The following is a 17,773-nucleotide window of genomic DNA, read 5'->3' as shown; positions in this document are numbered from 1 at the left end:
ATTTTGATTTTGAAAGAAATATATAATTAAGGACTTTTGTAAATCGGTTTTCGATGGTTTAAATTTAACAATAACAAAATTTGCTTTAAATGATAATTTTTTTTTTTTTAAAAATACACACAAATATAATAAAATATTATAATCTATCTTGATATAGATAGATATAAATAGTAATCAATTACGATTCATAATAGATAAATTATGATATTTTGTTATAGGGACCTTTTAAAAAATATAACAAAATGGAAAAATATTTACACTGTATAGAACAATTTCGAAAACTGAAAAAGCCCACAGGTCCACAATGGAAAATATCAAAAATGTCCTGTCAACCACGCCGTCAACAACGCGCGAAATATATTTGGTACATGATCGTTTAGATTTGGCTATTGTTTTGTACATGATTGTTTAGATTTGGTCAATTAGATTTGACATTTATTTTTCAATTCTATCGTTTAATTTGGTTACACAATCGTTTAGATTTGATCGTTTAGATTTAGGTAGCCAAATCTAAACGATCATTTTTTTTTCAAAATTTGGTACACGATCATTTAAATTATGCTAAACAAAGTTTTTCAAGATTCTTTTGATACTCGATCGTCTAGATTTGTTTATACGATCGTTTATTTTTTCAAGATTATTTGGTACACGATCGTTTAAATTTGGCTAAACTAATTTTTTTAATTCTTTTGTATAAAATCGTTTATATTTGTTTACACGATCGTTTAGATTTGACTACTCAAATTTAAACAATTATTTTCAAGATTCTTAATACACGATATTTTATATTTGACTATTTTTTGTACGCAGTCGTTTGGATTTGGTTACGCCAAATCTGACGTAAAAAAAGAAAGGAAAAGCAGAAGGAAAGTAGATAGACGATGAAAACAAATCGGAGAGAGAAAAGAAGAATAGGAAAAGAAGAAAGACGATAGAAAGAAATCATAGCGAATATGAGAAAAAGACGAAAAGACAAACCTGAAATATTTAAAAAATGGTTAACTTCATGAACTTTATTACATAAACACTAAAATATTATATAAAAATTTCTTTTTGTTATATATGTTTTAAATATTTTGATTTATTTTTTTATACTTAAAATGACTTTAATAATAACTATCACCGATGTTTGTAAATTTGTGGACAAATCTCACTTCCTTCTCTTTTTATTTGGCACATTTATCGAGTTAGAAGAGAATATAATATAAATGTACACGACATTTTTTTCAACTTAGTTTATTTATATGTTTAAATTATAAGATTAATATTTGTCAATGGGCAATTATTTATTATCTCTATGTGATAAGTATCCCTTCTGCTAGACATAATTAATACATATAAATTTACATTATTATATTATAGAAAAGATATGTCACTTTTTAATCCAAAGAAATGTTATCATAACTTATACTCTTAAATGTTAATGATGGTATTAGTTTAGACCATAAATAAACAATCGTACCATTATGATTCTCCTAATTTGAAAAGAAAAAGAAAAACTCATGCAAAATTTATAGTTAAACATCTAAATTTTGGAAGTTTTAATACAAATTGCCTAATTTACCCGATAAACCTAATTTTATCATGTATTTTCACAAAATTGTAAATGGGCTCTTTTATTTCACAAAAGTATGGGTCATTTTACTACAACACCCATCATTATTTTAGGTGAACGAAATAAAAAGATAATAAAATTTGAATACGGAAGGAAAGCGAGACGTTAGAAGCGTGAAAAGGGGGAAATCAGTGAACGTAAGGAAAGCGCACTTCGTCCGACAAAACTACCATTGTTCTATCATTATTCCGCAGACCTTCACTGTCAACCATTGTTTACATTAAAGTATTTATTCTCTCATTATTCCGCAGACCTTCACCGTCTGGGCAAAGTCTTCTTTCATCACTGTGTTTAGAAGAAATCTTCCATTACGGTGGGTGTATTTTGATAGTTCTCATGTGAAATAAAAATCAAATCGTATTTTTCTTTACAGTCTTTAACAGTCTTCTTCAAACTAATTTATTTAGAAGATGAGATTGTGGAAGTAGTTAGGGTTATCGTGTTGATTTAACCCACCACTTTTAAGTGTTGATTTTCTATTTAGAACACAAATTAAGTAATGTATGTTGTATACATTTCATGTTTAAACCACCACTTTGAAGTTTGTATATAGTCAAGTGTTGAATTTCTGTTTAAACAACCGCTTTAAAGTGTTGATTCTCTGTGTAGACCACAAATTAAGTAATGCATGCTATATACAAACCCTAAACGAAGTGTTTAGTTAGGATAAGGTTGTATTGTATCATAATCTGTAGTTTGTATTGTATCATAATATGTATATGCAGTTGAAAAAAAATGGTTCGTAGAAGCAAATGGATCAAGGTTGAAACATTAAATCAAACAAGGATGATTCAATTGTGATCGAGGATAATGCAGAGGTATATTTCTTACTTTCTGAATTTGTATTTTAAATGATATAAATATTAAACAAAAATATAATCTATACTATTTATAAAAGTGGCTATAGGGAGAAACTTTTCTCTCCATTTTGCCCTTTTAGAAAGTTGGATTTACTTAATTACAAATTTGATTTTATTGTAATTGACTTTTTCATTTCGTTGTGTTTATAATTAATTAGAGTATAATTTCTCTTCCATTATTTAAGAAAACTAACTATTAATTATTTAATAAAAAAAGAAAAAAAAAATAGAAAGGTTAGAAGATGAAATACAAGAATGCACACAATTTTTTTATTTGAATTTCTAAATATTAATTAAATAACTAATTATTTTACATTTAATTATATCTAATAACATAATTTCAAGAGTTATACACATTTAAATTAATAAAAATAATATTTTAAATAAGTAGTATATGGTTACTAAAAAAGAAAAAAGAAGTAGAAAGGTTAGAAGATCAAATACTAGAATACAAAAAAGTTTTTTTATTTCAATTTATAAATATTAATTAAATAATTAACGACTTTACATTTAATTATATTTAATAACGGAATTTCAAAAGTTATACACTATAAAAAGGGTTATCCTCTACTATTTTTTTCAAAATTTTAATTCATTTTTCTTAATTTATTTATTGTTTATGTTAATTTGTTTGTTTGTTGTTTTTTTTTTCTCAATTCATTCTCTCAATTTTTTTTTCAAGAATGCGGAGCAATATTTTTACATTAATAAGAGATGTATATATGCTTTGACAAATGTTGCCAAAACTAAGATATCAATCTTTTTGGCTTCCACAGATATTTTCAAGTTATTTTATATAATGGTCCTACACCAATAATAGAGTGTTTTGTAATCTTTTAAGTCTCTCATTATAACATTTTTTAATACAACTTCTAGCTATAATACGTAAGGTCAACATTTCTTTTTATATAAAAACACTTTTTTTTCTTTTGTAATTTGTTTCTTTTTCTTTCTCTACTAACCCTCTAAAAATTTCTTTGTCTGTATGTAGAGTAGTGAATAAGGGTTTATGATCAAAGAATAATCAACTATGACAAATTACGAATAGTTTAGTAGTGCCAAATTTGAAGAAAGGTGTCTTATGAGGTTGTAAAAAATGGTGAGCCTAGAAGAGTTAAGAAGATATCGAAAATGAAATTCTAACGTTAATTAAGCTCTGAAATGAGCTTTGATTTTCATATCAAAATTTCAATTTACTTGTTGTTGAAAGTTTGTTATGATGAAATTATTTCTCCTTGAGATGTGAAATATAGTACATGATTTTAATTTACACCTTTCCAAATTAACCACATTAGATTAGTTTAGTTTTTATATATGTTTCTTGAATTATTTAAATAATAAAGTTATCTAATAATTAGTTATAGAATGTATATGGGGGAAAGTTTAGTATCTAATATTATATTGTGTATGCTTACTTTCATGTTCATAAAAATTATATATATTCAAATAATATGAGATCACACAACTATCTTAATTATACAATATGAGATTCTATTATATTTGAATACAAATTCATATTATGTTATTTATACAAATCTCACTATTTTTATATACTAAAACAAAATGACAAATTTCACGTCCAATACACATGTTACTAACTACTATGTATATATATAGTAGGAAGAAGTAAGATATGAAGAACCAATCCAATACGAACTACTGCAAACTATATATCCAGAAGATGATGACAAGAGTTAAGAGATCCTACATGTACACAGATTCTGGTGTACCAGGATCAGAAGTTTGTGAAATTGGATGTTATCTTTGAAACACCGGAAGCAAAAATGCCAACACACGATAAAGGAAAACAGTCTAAACCAGTAAGTATATTTTATATTCACTGATGTATATATTTCATATGCTATTTCTTACTTTCTTTTCTTATATTTGTTTATAGATGATTGAAGGAGAAACATCGTATGACGTACCACTTAACTATTCATCGGAGTTTGATGAGTTGAAAATGATTTGTTGTACAAATGATATTCTGTTTTCTGTATGAATTGAAACTAACATTAATGATATTTGATTATCTGTAGGACAATTTACCAATTGCCAAAAGGAGATTGTTCGAACGTGTATTGAAGGGAAAAGGGAAGGTCACTCAAACTGAAAATGTACATGTATAAACCTTAGTTGTATTTGTTTATAAGAAACTAACGTTACATTAATATAACTTTTTTTTTATTGTTTATATGAAATGTAGGTATCTAAGAAGAGAAAGTTAGAAAAAGTTGTCAAAGCAAGGGAAGAGAAGAAGGATAATAGTAAGAAGCTAAAAAAAATGGATAAGAAACAAGAGCTGGAAAAACAAGGAACTACAAATGTGAAGAAAGAAAGGAAATCAAATAAAAAGGTATATACAATATATCTATATAATATTTGTGTACAGTAAAGTGCAATTATTTTTCTCCGTCAAATGATCTTATAATTTAAAATGTATATTACTAATATTGTTTCAGGAATTGACTGAGGAGAAAAAAAGGAAAAAAAATCGCTGAGGTAAAGGATGATTATGAGGTACTAATTAAGTTATTGAAATACACTTAGTGTTATGTAATTTAATAGTATATATTAAGTATATATAGAATGATATTCTCTTACAAATTATGTTTGCAGGGTGAACCATTGATCCTAAAAAGGAGTCAATGGTCAAGGGTGCAGAAGTTAAACATCTATGCAAGAGTAGATGTGATTAGAAATATAAAAAGAAAACTAAATACTAGGAAATTAGAAGTTTTTAGAAATACGTCTTTTGGTAGTTTTCTAAACATAAAATTCTCAAAACTCCATAGCCAACTTCTATACAACATCATCAAACGTCAATGTACATTAAAAAAGATCAATGAGTTGTGATTTAACTTCAAAGGAACTATAGCCAAATTTGACATTAAAGAATTCGAGGCAATAGTTGGTCTGAATTGTGGTCCCTTGCCAACAGTAGATACTTTCAAGGTGAAGGAAAGATTTTTGTCCAAGTACTTCAAGAATGAAGACCCTATACCGAGATCAAGGGTCTCATTTTTATTTAATGACTCTAAAAACATGAAGGAGGAAGATAAAATAAAAATGACAAAGATATACTTTCTAGAGAATTTTCTCCTTGGAAAATAATTCACAACCGCTATTGATGTGGAACACATCAAATTAGTGGATGATAAAAAATAGTTTGATGCATATCCATGGGGAATGATAGGGTCTAATTTGCTAATAGATTGTATAGAAAAAAAAATCTATAAAAAATCCTTTTGCCCTAGCTGTTGGAATCTTTGGATTTGCTTACTCTCTTTTAGTATGGGTGTGTAACGCTCCGAAATTTTTTTAAGGTAAAATTTTGTTCTCGTTTTATTTAAAATGCAAGTTGATATAATAATAATATAATATTAATTATATTATTATTATTAATGTTTATTTTATTGGTTATATATTAATATTATAAATATTATTATTATTAATATTTACTTTATTTGTTATAATATTAATATTATAAATATTATTATAAATTAATATTATAGAAGTATTGTTATTTCTAAAACAATAAAATAAATTATTATTTATTTAATATTAATATTATTAATATATTATTATTATTACTTTATTATTATTATTATTATTTATATTTTAATATATATATTATTATTTAATTTAAATTATTAATTTTATATAATTATTAAGGTTTATATATATATATATATATAATATTTTTTTAAAAAAAAATAAAAACCCTACCGCGCGAGGACCCCCCCCCCCCCTCTCCATTTTTCGTTTTCCTTCTCCACCGCGCCGCAGCCATCCGTTTCTCCTTCTTCTTCATCTCTTCTCCTTCTCCGGCGTCCTCTTCTTGTCTCCGCCACCATCACCATCCTCTCCATCTCCGTCGGTGTGCGTAGCCTCGCCGGACGTTCGCCGCAGCCACCATCCGCAAGCCGAGACCAAGCCGAGCCAAGCCGACCCGACCCGAAACCCGTTTCCGGTCCGAGCCACACAACCCGGGTGAGCTGAGCTGAGTAAGCCGAGCCGGGTGAGCCGCGAGCCGAGCCGAGTGAGCCGTGAGCCGAGCCGCGAGCCGAGTGAGCCGAGCCGCGAGCCGAGCCGCGAGCCGAACCAAGCCGAGTCGCGAGCCGCGTGAGCCGAACCAAGCCGAGCCGAGCCGAGCCGAGCCGAGCCGAGCCGAGCCACCTAAGCCTTCCTTCCTTCATTTCGGTTCACGGTGAGTCTTCGGTAAGGATTGTTCTGATAAATTCCCTAATGTTACCCCGTCCGATTCGAGTTTGAATGTTGGATTAAGATATGACCCTACTTTTCTTCCTTGAAGGTAGTGCAGAGTCGACGCTTAAGTTCTCGGGTTCCGCGGCAGACCTGGTGGGAGTTAGCTTCCTTTCCTTGGGTAAGTCAGCGGATAACCTTTTAAAACAACTGCTACTGATTTCACCAACTAAAACTTTCGTGTTTCGTTAGGTAGATCTGTCAATCGTGGTTTTCGATCGAGGGGCATAACCGAGTTTCAGGTAAGGGTTTTCCTACTACTGGACCCCGAGTCCAGGCTAAAACCGTAGTAATCCACAGGGGATTACTCGTTAGTGGCTGTACTGAATATCTGTATGCGTGTTGACTGTTAAGTACTGATATTATATTTCGTCTGATGGAAATATACTGTGACTGCTAATTGTGGATTGAAATTATATGTTGATGGACCTTAAAGTTACGGTTTAGTATGTAGTAAAGCACTGGTCTGGATGTGGTTCATGGAATTTGGACGGGGAAGGACAGTGAGTCCGGTTTTGGTTGGTTAGTCGATTGGACCCAGGGCTTCCCTATTGGGCGTGCGAATCGGTAATGCATATAGCAACTGAGGGTGTAGATGTTTAAACCTATACTATCTGACTGACAAAGCCTATGGCGGGACTGTAATATGAATGCCGTTGGGATGTGGCTGATGTAGACAGTTTAGTTTGGACTGAGGGGTAACGGTTAGCTTCATCTATGGGGTAGTGTGCCTTACGGATATGTGCGTCCTTCGGGAGCACTAGACTGATATGTGCATCCTTCGGGAGCACTAGACTGATATGTGCATCCTTCGGGAGCACTAGACTGATATGTGCATCCTTCGGGAGCACTAGACTGATATGTGCATCCTTCGGGAGCACTAGACTGATATGTGCATCCTTCGGGAGCACTAGACTGATATGTGCATCCTTCGGGAGCACTAGACTGATATGTGCATCCTTCGGGAGCACTAGATTGATATGTGCGTTCTACGGAACCACTAGACTGTTATGTAGGGCACCCCCGAATAGGAAGTTAACTGTTGTTCCCTAACGGGCCCAGTAGTGGGTCCCTTACTGGGTATGTTTATACTCACCCTTTCTCTTCTTTAACTTTTCAGGTAGGGGTACAGCGAGGGGCAGACCGACGAGAGGCAGGAAGGATGCGTGAAGGCCATATGGACGCGTCTGATTTTCTTTCGCTTCCGCTATGTATTTTGTCAGAATATTTTGATTGTGGTTTTTGGACTGGTGACTTGACATTTTATTTTGTGATTTTTTTTTTTGAATTATTTAAAAATAGGGCCCGAATCTGTCTTTTGTAAGGTTTATAATGTTTTAATGAATCGTATCTGGTCCGTTTTAAATTTTATGTGAAATGGTCGAGTCTTGGTATTTGGTAGTGACCTCAGCTTAGTCCGGAAAAGTTGGGTCGTTACAGGGTGTATGAATGCATCCCATTGTTGACTGATCCTTCAATATTTTGTGCCCAAAGAATTGATCACAACAAGATATGTATGTTGAACTAGGTAGTTGACAACCACCCAGAATGGAAAGAACTGGCAGAAAGGGTCTCCAATCATGAACAGGTTTGATGTGAACTATATATTTTATACCTACTGTTAATCATATATATATATATATATATATATATATATATATATATGTGCATATATTATAAATTCATATCTGAATGTCATTTCTGAAAGAGTTTCAATACAAGGCCATGTTTCCTAAGGATGATTTCGTGAAATGAAGCACATTCCATGAAACGAAAAGTAGGGAGGAAACTAATGAAAGATTTAAGAAAGGAGAATGCTCACAGCAAGCTGAACTATCCAATAAGGAAGTTGCTGAATACTTCCTCAAATTTCCAGAACTAATCATGATCAATAATCAAGCTTTGAACATGAAATTGGACAAATTGATTCTAGAGGTTGAAGGTCTGAAAGATATGTTGAAAGAGAAGGAAAGAGAAACAGTAGAACTAAATGAAACCATACAAAGGGATGAGAATAATGAGAATGATGGAGGTGAAGGTCATAGAAATAATGGTGAAGAAATGGGAATGAGGGATAAAGGAGAACAGGATGGGAAATCTGGAAATGAAAGTGAAGGAAAAAATGATCAGCGGGTAGATTTTCTATTTATCTTTATATTATGAATTATGGATTGATCTATATATTAGTCATATATATATATATGTATATTTTGCATACTAACTTTAATGATGATCAGGATGGAAACAATGAAACAGAAAATGAAGGACAAGAGGTATATTACACAGATATATATAGTTGTATATTTTACTTTGTAACTATGTATATTATATATTAATTATGAAGATAATCAGGGAGGACAAAATGATTTGCTTGATGATGTAGTATATAACATTGCTCTACTTAATGAAGTAGACAAAATTGAAAAAGAAGCAATAAAAATGATGGTAAGTAATTTAGTAAATATAGTTATTATTTTTGAATTTATATGTAGATTGAAACTATTATAAGTTACGCTAAATGTGCTTTATGTAGAAGAAAAAAAACATGCTCAAAGACTTGTAGCTGTTAGGAGTGCTACAATTATTGTATGTATATTTCAAATATTGATCATATGTATGTCATAATATTGAAAATGTATACTTCTAATTATTCACTGGAAGAAAAGGTTCGAGGTAGAGATATTGCTTATTAACAAGCAGTAAGGAAGAGCATGAGGAGAGGAAATTTACCTTCTAGGATATTGAGATCTCCCTTCACAACAAAATTTGGATCGACTGAGCCAAAGAAGGAAAAAATAGAGTTGAATAGTCAAGGATTTGAAACACCAACTTTTAAATTGCTCTCTCAAAGCCTGTAGTACATTGTGTTTCCTAACAACTAGAAAAATGAAGAAACAACTTTTAAGATTCTAATTTGGAGTATGTTATTTGGATTATGTTATCTAGATTTGTAGGAATAACTTTGAAATTTGATAACTTTTATAAATTGTATATTGTGTTTAGTAAAACATACAAAAAAGTACTGTGTTCAAAGGACGTTATAAATTGAATGCTTTATTTATCTAAAGGAACATGGTTGTAATGTATGCTTGGGATGTAGCAGCAGCATTTATCAGGTTATGGAAGATGAAAGAAATCTGATGAGATACTTATTGACTGGAATGAGAAGGTTACAATGGATATAACATGATATATATTCAATAATAAGATGTATATCAGGATATTATACTTTATAATTTGATGTTTATTGACATGGAAAATGTGATAAATTGTTTATGTTAAGTATATTAGCAATAATATTACGTATATGATATTGCAATGTAAAGTTTGAATTAGAAAAATAAGGAAATTAAAATAATGTATACATCATTGGTAGATATGGATGTTTTGTATCAAAATTTTTCCTATATATGTAATAATATTGTGTATATAACGTATAATAAACATTACAATTGGATATATATTTAAATGGAAGAATATCATATGGTTCAAAAATTGGAAAATGGTGCAGTGTATATTTTCAATAATATGACGTATATAACAATAGATAACTAAGGAAAATAATGTAAACATAATCCTAGACATATGAAATTTTGATTGAATTTGAGGACAAGTTTATAATTGAAATTAAAAATTTAACAACATTATAATATAAAAAATTAAATTATAAGTATAAAACATAATAAATCACGATGATTAATCTAGTTAAATAACGAAAACTTGCATCTCTTCTGGCTATGACCAACACGTCTACAACGACCACATTTAATGCATCTCTTGAACTCCATTTTTTAAGGAATTCTAATCTTTTTCGGTCGACCAACTGCACATTTTATATTAGGTGGGAGGATGACAATAGACATAATATATCGTCAGATATTTACCATTGTCAATGATCGCCTAAGGGATTTATTACGCCTCTATATATTGAACTCAAAGTGTTGTTCATGTAAAGAGGTGAGACATATGATTTAATTGACAAATGTTTCATGGTGAAAATAGCACATGCATGCGCATAAGGTATTTCCAATGTATCCCACATCCTGCAACTACAAACCTATGTAGGTAAGTAAATAATTAAAAAAAAAATTATAAACATCAACAACTTTGAATTTGACAAACACTATGCACGTTCACGTACGTGCACACATAACTTGCATACTAACGTTAACAAGGTTTTATTTTGCACACCTCGTATCAGATTAATAGTTTTCATTTTCCAATGTCATGAAAATTCTGTTTTGCTCATTCTTATATCCTAATCTATGGATATTGGATACATGCTTTATATTAATTCTAAACTCCGCATTGTATCATTTGAGGGTGGGTTGAAATACATTTTCAAGTATATAATTTAAAAAAACAGTCATTTTGGAAGAAATTAAATTGTTAATAAGACCACTCAAAATAAAAATAGTTTTTTTTAACGGTGAGTTTTTTTTTTTTTTTTTTTGAAAAATAAGTATTTTTCAAGTCCAAAATTATGTAGTGATCATAGAGTTTTGGTCTTTAAGCACTCATCCAATGTATCCATGATGTTTACGGGTACATACAGTGATAAACAAACATTTCAATCTAGAGGCAAAGGTCAGTGACATAGAATAAATTTACCTATAAACAAGTGAGATTGTATCAAATTCTTAATTTAAAGTTTTGTTTTCATCAAATTTGTACTTTAAAACTAATCAAAGTGTTGAATTGTTAACTTTAAAAATTAGTGAAGTTTTAAAATTAAGTTTTTACTCAATTTTTGTAAAAGAAAAAAAAAATTCATGTGCTTTCTGTCATGCCCCGCCCCAACTGCCACTCCATGCGACTAGATGGAGGTTTTCTGCCCTAGACTCTCATCGCATATCTCACCGCAAGAAGAAGCATCAAATGCCTACTAAGGGAACAACTTCTTAACTTGTCTCATCGTAAAGTTTTTAGTTTGGGCTTCAGAGATCTTTATCACAGCGGAAAGACAACTTCTAGATTTAACTCTGTTGCCTAGTCTTCAACACTTAGTTCAACCTTGACTTTTTAGTTACTAAACGGTAAATACAAATAATAATGCAGTGGGAAAAAAGTATAACTTCTTCAATTTATTAACTTAACACTTTACATCCAAGTACAAGAAGAAATTCAGACTTTACGATTACAACAAGACTTAAAACTTAGATTTTTAGGCTTTTTATGCCTGGCTCAGTTCTTCCCCTCATCGTTTTAGGCCTCACAAAACTGTGATGCAGTGCTCGACCTCACTTCAAAATTGAACTGCAGCCCTCGACGTTCAGGAGTATAAGAATCGCCTTCAAACTCCTCAAACGTGAAATAAAATGACATGGCTTGCTCGCCGCACAAGTTTACATAACAATCCATCTTACCCTTCTTTACTTGTCTTTTACGTCTAAAATCATTTCTTTACTTAACTTCAACACCTGATATCCTGAGAAAGAAAAACTTTAAAACGTAAGTCAAAGACTTAGTGAGTGATGGGTTTAGGAAATAACTTTTTGGGGAATACAACATTTTCAATAATAATAGCAATCTTATTTTCATAATCATAAATTCTCATCGCATAAATTTACAAACCACAACAATTACGATAAATTTCACACGGTTAAATTCATCAGGACATTCACTACTCATTATCGGGACCTGAGATTCTCCCATCCATATCTAATTGCCTAGATTGGGTTTTACTTCACCAGCGTCTCGTTATAGACTTAGGATTTCTACCAGCCTCACGTAGTACTTATTCTTTTCGCTGACCTGAGATTCATTTTCACCAGAATCTTATCGCCTAAACCTGGGATTCACTTCCACCAACGTTTCGCAATAGGCCTAAGATTCACTTTCACCAGCGTCTCACAATACTCAATCTCGCCCTAGACCTGGGATTCACTTCCACCAACATCTAGTTATCAAGATCATAACTTATTCCTTTCTTAGACTTAGGATTCACTTCACTAGCGTTTGTCCGCCTAGACCTGGGATTCACTTCCACCAGAGTCTCGCATTAAACCTGGGATTTCCACCAAAGTCTAGCCATAGATCATATAATACCACACATCACACAATCATCACAATCAACAAATAAGAAGTGTTAGCTCAAGAAGCTTTACTTTCAATACATAACTGCACATTAGTAATAAACTCATAGAATAAGCAATGAGCGTAAGATTACAAGATATACTTTCAATACATACAAAACATTCTTCCATTTTCAAGAAATCATTTGCAAACATTCATTTAATTACAAAGATCACTCACGAAAATACTTAGCCTAAACTCTTTCCCTTTTTTCTTTCAGCTTTCTCTTATCACCTAGTGATTTTCTCAACCAATCTTTCAACACTCGACACTTTATCTTAACAAAGTATCAAAATATTTAGCATCTCCTTCCCTTTTTTCCGACCTTTTGAGTCCTATTTATAGTGAAACCTTTCACATTGATAGGTCATCTACACGCTTTACACGTGTCAAGCTACCATTCATCAGGATATGCAAGTAGTCTAAGTTCAACACGTTGCTAACTGTCACTTACGAGTAGACATTTTCCTTGAAATGCTAACCTTATCTCTTTGGAATGTTCAACTCTTTATCATACTACAAGAAATCTCAGATCTTCCAACGTAAGATTTACACCGTCAGAAGAACGGGCGTCAAAAGATACGATATCTCCTAACATAATAAATGAAGAATCAAGAAATGGGAGAACTCACGACACATTGTTGAAGGCATCGGGAGAAATGGGAGAACTCCCGACGCTTTGTTAAAGTCGTTGGAATTTCCCCAATTTCTCTAATGCCTTCATCACGCGTTGGAAATTATCCCATTTCTCCAATGCCTTCATCACGCATTTGTTCTTTAGAAACTCACCTCTCATATATAATTCACAAATCTGCAAAGGGGAGAAGAAAGGGTTGAAAGCAAAAACGTGTCGTGGTCCTTCCTGTGTTGCTGTTCTCTTTCTGGTGTCATCATCCTCTGCCCTTTCTCTTTCGGTGTCACCGCCGTCGTCGCCTGCCCTGTCTCTAGTATGTTATAAGCTAGATTATATTTTGCCCTAAAAATCCATTTGTTTCTATTTTATTTTCTTTTGATATTTAGGGGCTAGATCTAAAACAATAATGTTTTCTTTTGTTCGTAATTTATGCTTTAGTATTTAGGGTTTTGCAATTGGTTAGGTTATGACTTCGTATTTGGATTAGAACAAGTTATAGTTACTCAATAAGATTAAGATTTATATGGTTGGAGCTTGGGGCATTAGGTTCTTTTTCCTCCATTCTTCATTTTAGCAGTTGGGGTCCTTTGCTTTTTATTTTTTATTTTTTATTTTTATATTCATATTCTCCCTTTGTTAACTATTTCTTATTTATGCAACATTCAAAGGTTTGGAAAACCATTGCAGAAAGGGTAGGATACTGCTTTTAATCTTTGATGAAACCAAAAAACAAGAAAAAAAGTATTAATAACTAATTTGGAGGCAGCCATCAAAGATTAATTACTAAACGTATTTATTTTTATTAGGTTAATTATGTTGTTTTGTTAAACTTTTGTCTTGATGTCATAGGTTTGAAGGCAACCATCACAGATTACAAAGGCAATGCAATAACATTGAAACTTGTTAAAGTAGTTGTAGAATATGAGGAGGAAAACAAGATACAAGTAAGATTTGCATTTCTAGTAATAACTACTAATTCTATTTTGGAAGAGTCTATACCTCTCAAAATGTGTTTGGTTATTGCAAATTTTCTTTTATATGAAAATCCAGCTTAAGTATTACCTCTTACTTCCATTCTTACTTCCATTCTTAATCCCAATCAAGATTGAGTTCCTATCATCATTCTCTGTCAGATTTTCTTGGATATGCATTTAGTATGAGTGTCCTATAAACACTGTCTTATGAAATCTAATTGACAGTTAAGAGTGGACTTGATTGGGGATGAGACACAAAAGGTATTTAATTAGGGTTTGACAAACTTAGCTCGCTCAGCATTGCCCATGCCAGGATTTTGTAAGCAAAAAGGAAGTTATACCATGATTTTCATCCCCTTCCACCTTGAATTTTACAATCATTCATTCAATTGCAACACAAGTCTTTTACATGATTTTCATCCTCTTCCATCTTGAATGTTACAACCATTCATTCATATTCAACAAAAGTCTTTTACATGTTCACCATCCATATTGTATAGGAATTGAGACTGGCTTTCCCGTCCTTGTGCATTCATATGTATAGCTGCTTTTACAGCTTATAAGTTCTTATTTCTTATAGTAGATGACTTTTATATGGTTTCTAATGCTTTCTTGTCTTCATGCACTTTGATGCTTTGTCTGGGAAAACATCAAATGTGAGTTGCTGCCTCCTTGTGCTTTTTCTACTTTACCAGCTTTGTGTTTGCAAGAATTTTCAAAGTTGTTGTTTATATCTAACTCATCTAATACCTTGTCATCTTTGATAATTCTCCAAGTGTAGGTATTTTTATTTGTAGTGATTTAGTTCTAATGTTTTATTGTTAAGAAGTTTGAGTCATCAAGTTACAAATGGTATGAGGTGATTGAATAATGTGTTCATTAAACATTTTTTTCTTTATTTGGATACATTTGATCTCATATAATGATTCATTGCTTTTTCATTTTTTGGCATGTTATGCAAGATTTATATATATACATTCCATTTAATAATGGAAGGTATTTTTTTTATAAAAATTAAAGGATCTCTAGACGTACAACATGATGCGTTGGGAGATCATGGAGAACTCACAATGCCGTCCATATGGCATATGGAGTGGTAGTATTTCAACCTCATATGGACAGCGTCGGAGTTCTCTATGATCTCTAAACACATCATGTTGTGCGTCGAGAGATCCTCTCCCAACACATTTATTCCGACCCCGATCTCGACGGACCTTTATGCATCAAAAGATCCTTTCCCGATGCATTTTTGTATCTCGTGACGCATTTGTGCATTAGGAGATCACCCTTTTCTTCTAGTGTTGCCTGACTCTCTCCTCAAGAAACAACAGAACATTTACTTTCCCTCAGAGGGTCGTCTAGTCACCTCATACGAACGACTTTCTTATCACAACCACACACTTAAGTATAGGTACTTCTCCTCGTGTTACTACCCAAATGCCTAGTTCTTAAAGCATCAACTGCACACTTCTTCGCTAATTAATCCTATCGTGTTGCCTTGCTTCAATGTATTCAGTACTTAACGTAAGCATTTTCTCCTTGTGCACCTTTCCTCAATTGCATTATTTCTCGTAGAATGCCTTTTATTTCCACTTAGCCAAACATGACTTTTCAACAGGTTCTTCTTCAAGACGACTCCTTTTCTCCGGATTAGAGCTTCACACTTTCAACGAATTACAAAGCATATATGTCTGGTATACATTTGATACAATATCAAATAAAAATGGATTAATATGCTCAATTGTGGTTAGTAAAATATTGTAGGGGTTAATTTCTGCATCATTTAAATTAAAATTCGTGCAAACTTTGAGATAATATTGAAATTATTGAGCTTAGAATATTTTTCAATTTTCTTTTGTTAAAACTATGGGTGAACCGGTGAAAATTAAACAAAAAAAATCTTCGCCATAAAAAGGTAGCACCCTTCTTGAAAAATCGTTCAAACAATTGTTCTTTGTCCAACTCGAGTGAGATTGACCATCGAGTTTTGATTAAAAATATGTTTTTCAATTTCTCAATTGTTTTAGGCTTCCTAGGTGTCATCTCGTAGATTACACACCGAGATTCTCACCACTTTTCTAAATATTATTCAATCTTTCTAAATCTTATGTGAAATCTTACCTAAACTTTGGAATCCTTCACCCAAATATCAAATTTGCAAAAGAAAAAAAATAAAATTTGAAAAATTTATAGAGAATCGAGATGTTATCTAGGATTACATTAACATCGAGATTAAGTAAGATTTGATATAAAATTTAAAAATCAGAATGCAACCACCTGATATTCATCTAAAAAATCCATTTGTATAATGGATCGTAAGATTTTGATATAATATTTGGTAAAAATAATTAAATTTGAAAAAAAAATGAAAATGCATACGATTTGGTATGAGATTTTGTATACAATATAAGAATATTTGAAGAAAATTACTAGAATTTCAGTGTTTAATTAATCTATCGATCGACATCACCAAGAAGCACAAAAAAATTGAAAACTCAAGTGGAAAAATGGAAAGATTTTGTATTATTTGGGTGAAAGATTTGAAAATTTGTATAAGATTTGGAAATATTAAATAATATTTGATATGAATGATTTAGATCAAATTGTTTCTAGTACTTACAACTCTTGTAACATCTACAAAGTGTGTTGTATTTTCACTGTCACTAGGATAAGATACTAAATTTTATCCATATATTACAGACCTTTTAAGTTATTACTTGAACACAATCCACTTTTATGTCTACCACATACCATTCAAGTAACATAAATGAACATTTGATCTTAGTTTATTTGATTGGGTTACGCAAAACTAATTGATGAATAAGACAATACTTTTTTATTGAATAAATGAATATTTTTTATATTTATAAGCTACGAGATTTAGAACATAAATTATAATACTAAAAATTTTAAGAAATATGTCGAAATAAGATGAAAATATCTGAATAAAATTGCAACCTTTTTCTGTTGAGTGTGTGAAGGATGCAATCACTATTAGCCTAAATGTCCTAATGTTTTTCAAACATCACAATAAAAGTTAAAAACTATATGTTGTAAGATGAAATGTTTTGTTGAAAATAATGACTCTAAAAATGATGTACAAGCTCGTGTCAGTCGCATATATTATGACAGCTCAGAATGTAAAACTCAAGAAACTGATTTCTATGAATTTTGAGAAGACATTGAACTATCACTACAAGAATTAGGGGATTGCCCGACGCATTGAGGCGTTGCAATACGTAACAAAATGCATCGGGATAGGCTAACCAATGCAGTAAGCGACATCAGGAACAAAGTCAGTAGTAATTCTTAGGAGGAGGCAACACCGACATTCAAATGGAACAACATC

At 31.6% G+C, this 17,773-nt stretch overlaps 1 long non-coding RNA gene across 1 annotated transcript; it reads left to right on the top strand.

Moving 5' to 3' along the window:
• Positions 1-13,368: 13,368 nt before the first annotated feature.
• LOC127148037 (uncharacterized) lies at positions 13,369-16,185 on the top strand. The gene is made up of 3 exons (XR_007818699.1): positions 13,369-13,763; positions 14,300-14,394; positions 16,043-16,185. It is a non-coding gene; the product is annotated as an uncharacterized LOC127148037 (long non-coding RNA).
• Positions 16,186-17,773: the final 1,588 nt, after the last annotated feature.

This window comes from Cucumis melo, chromosome 2, assembly GCF_025177605.1.
Source record: "Cucumis melo cultivar AY chromosome 2, USDA_Cmelo_AY_1.0, whole genome shotgun sequence".
NCBI classification, from domain to species: domain Eukaryota; kingdom Viridiplantae; phylum Streptophyta; class Magnoliopsida; order Cucurbitales; family Cucurbitaceae; genus Cucumis; species Cucumis melo.
Note: the sequence above shows the minus strand (reverse complement) of the source record. Positions and strands in the feature narration are given on the sequence as shown.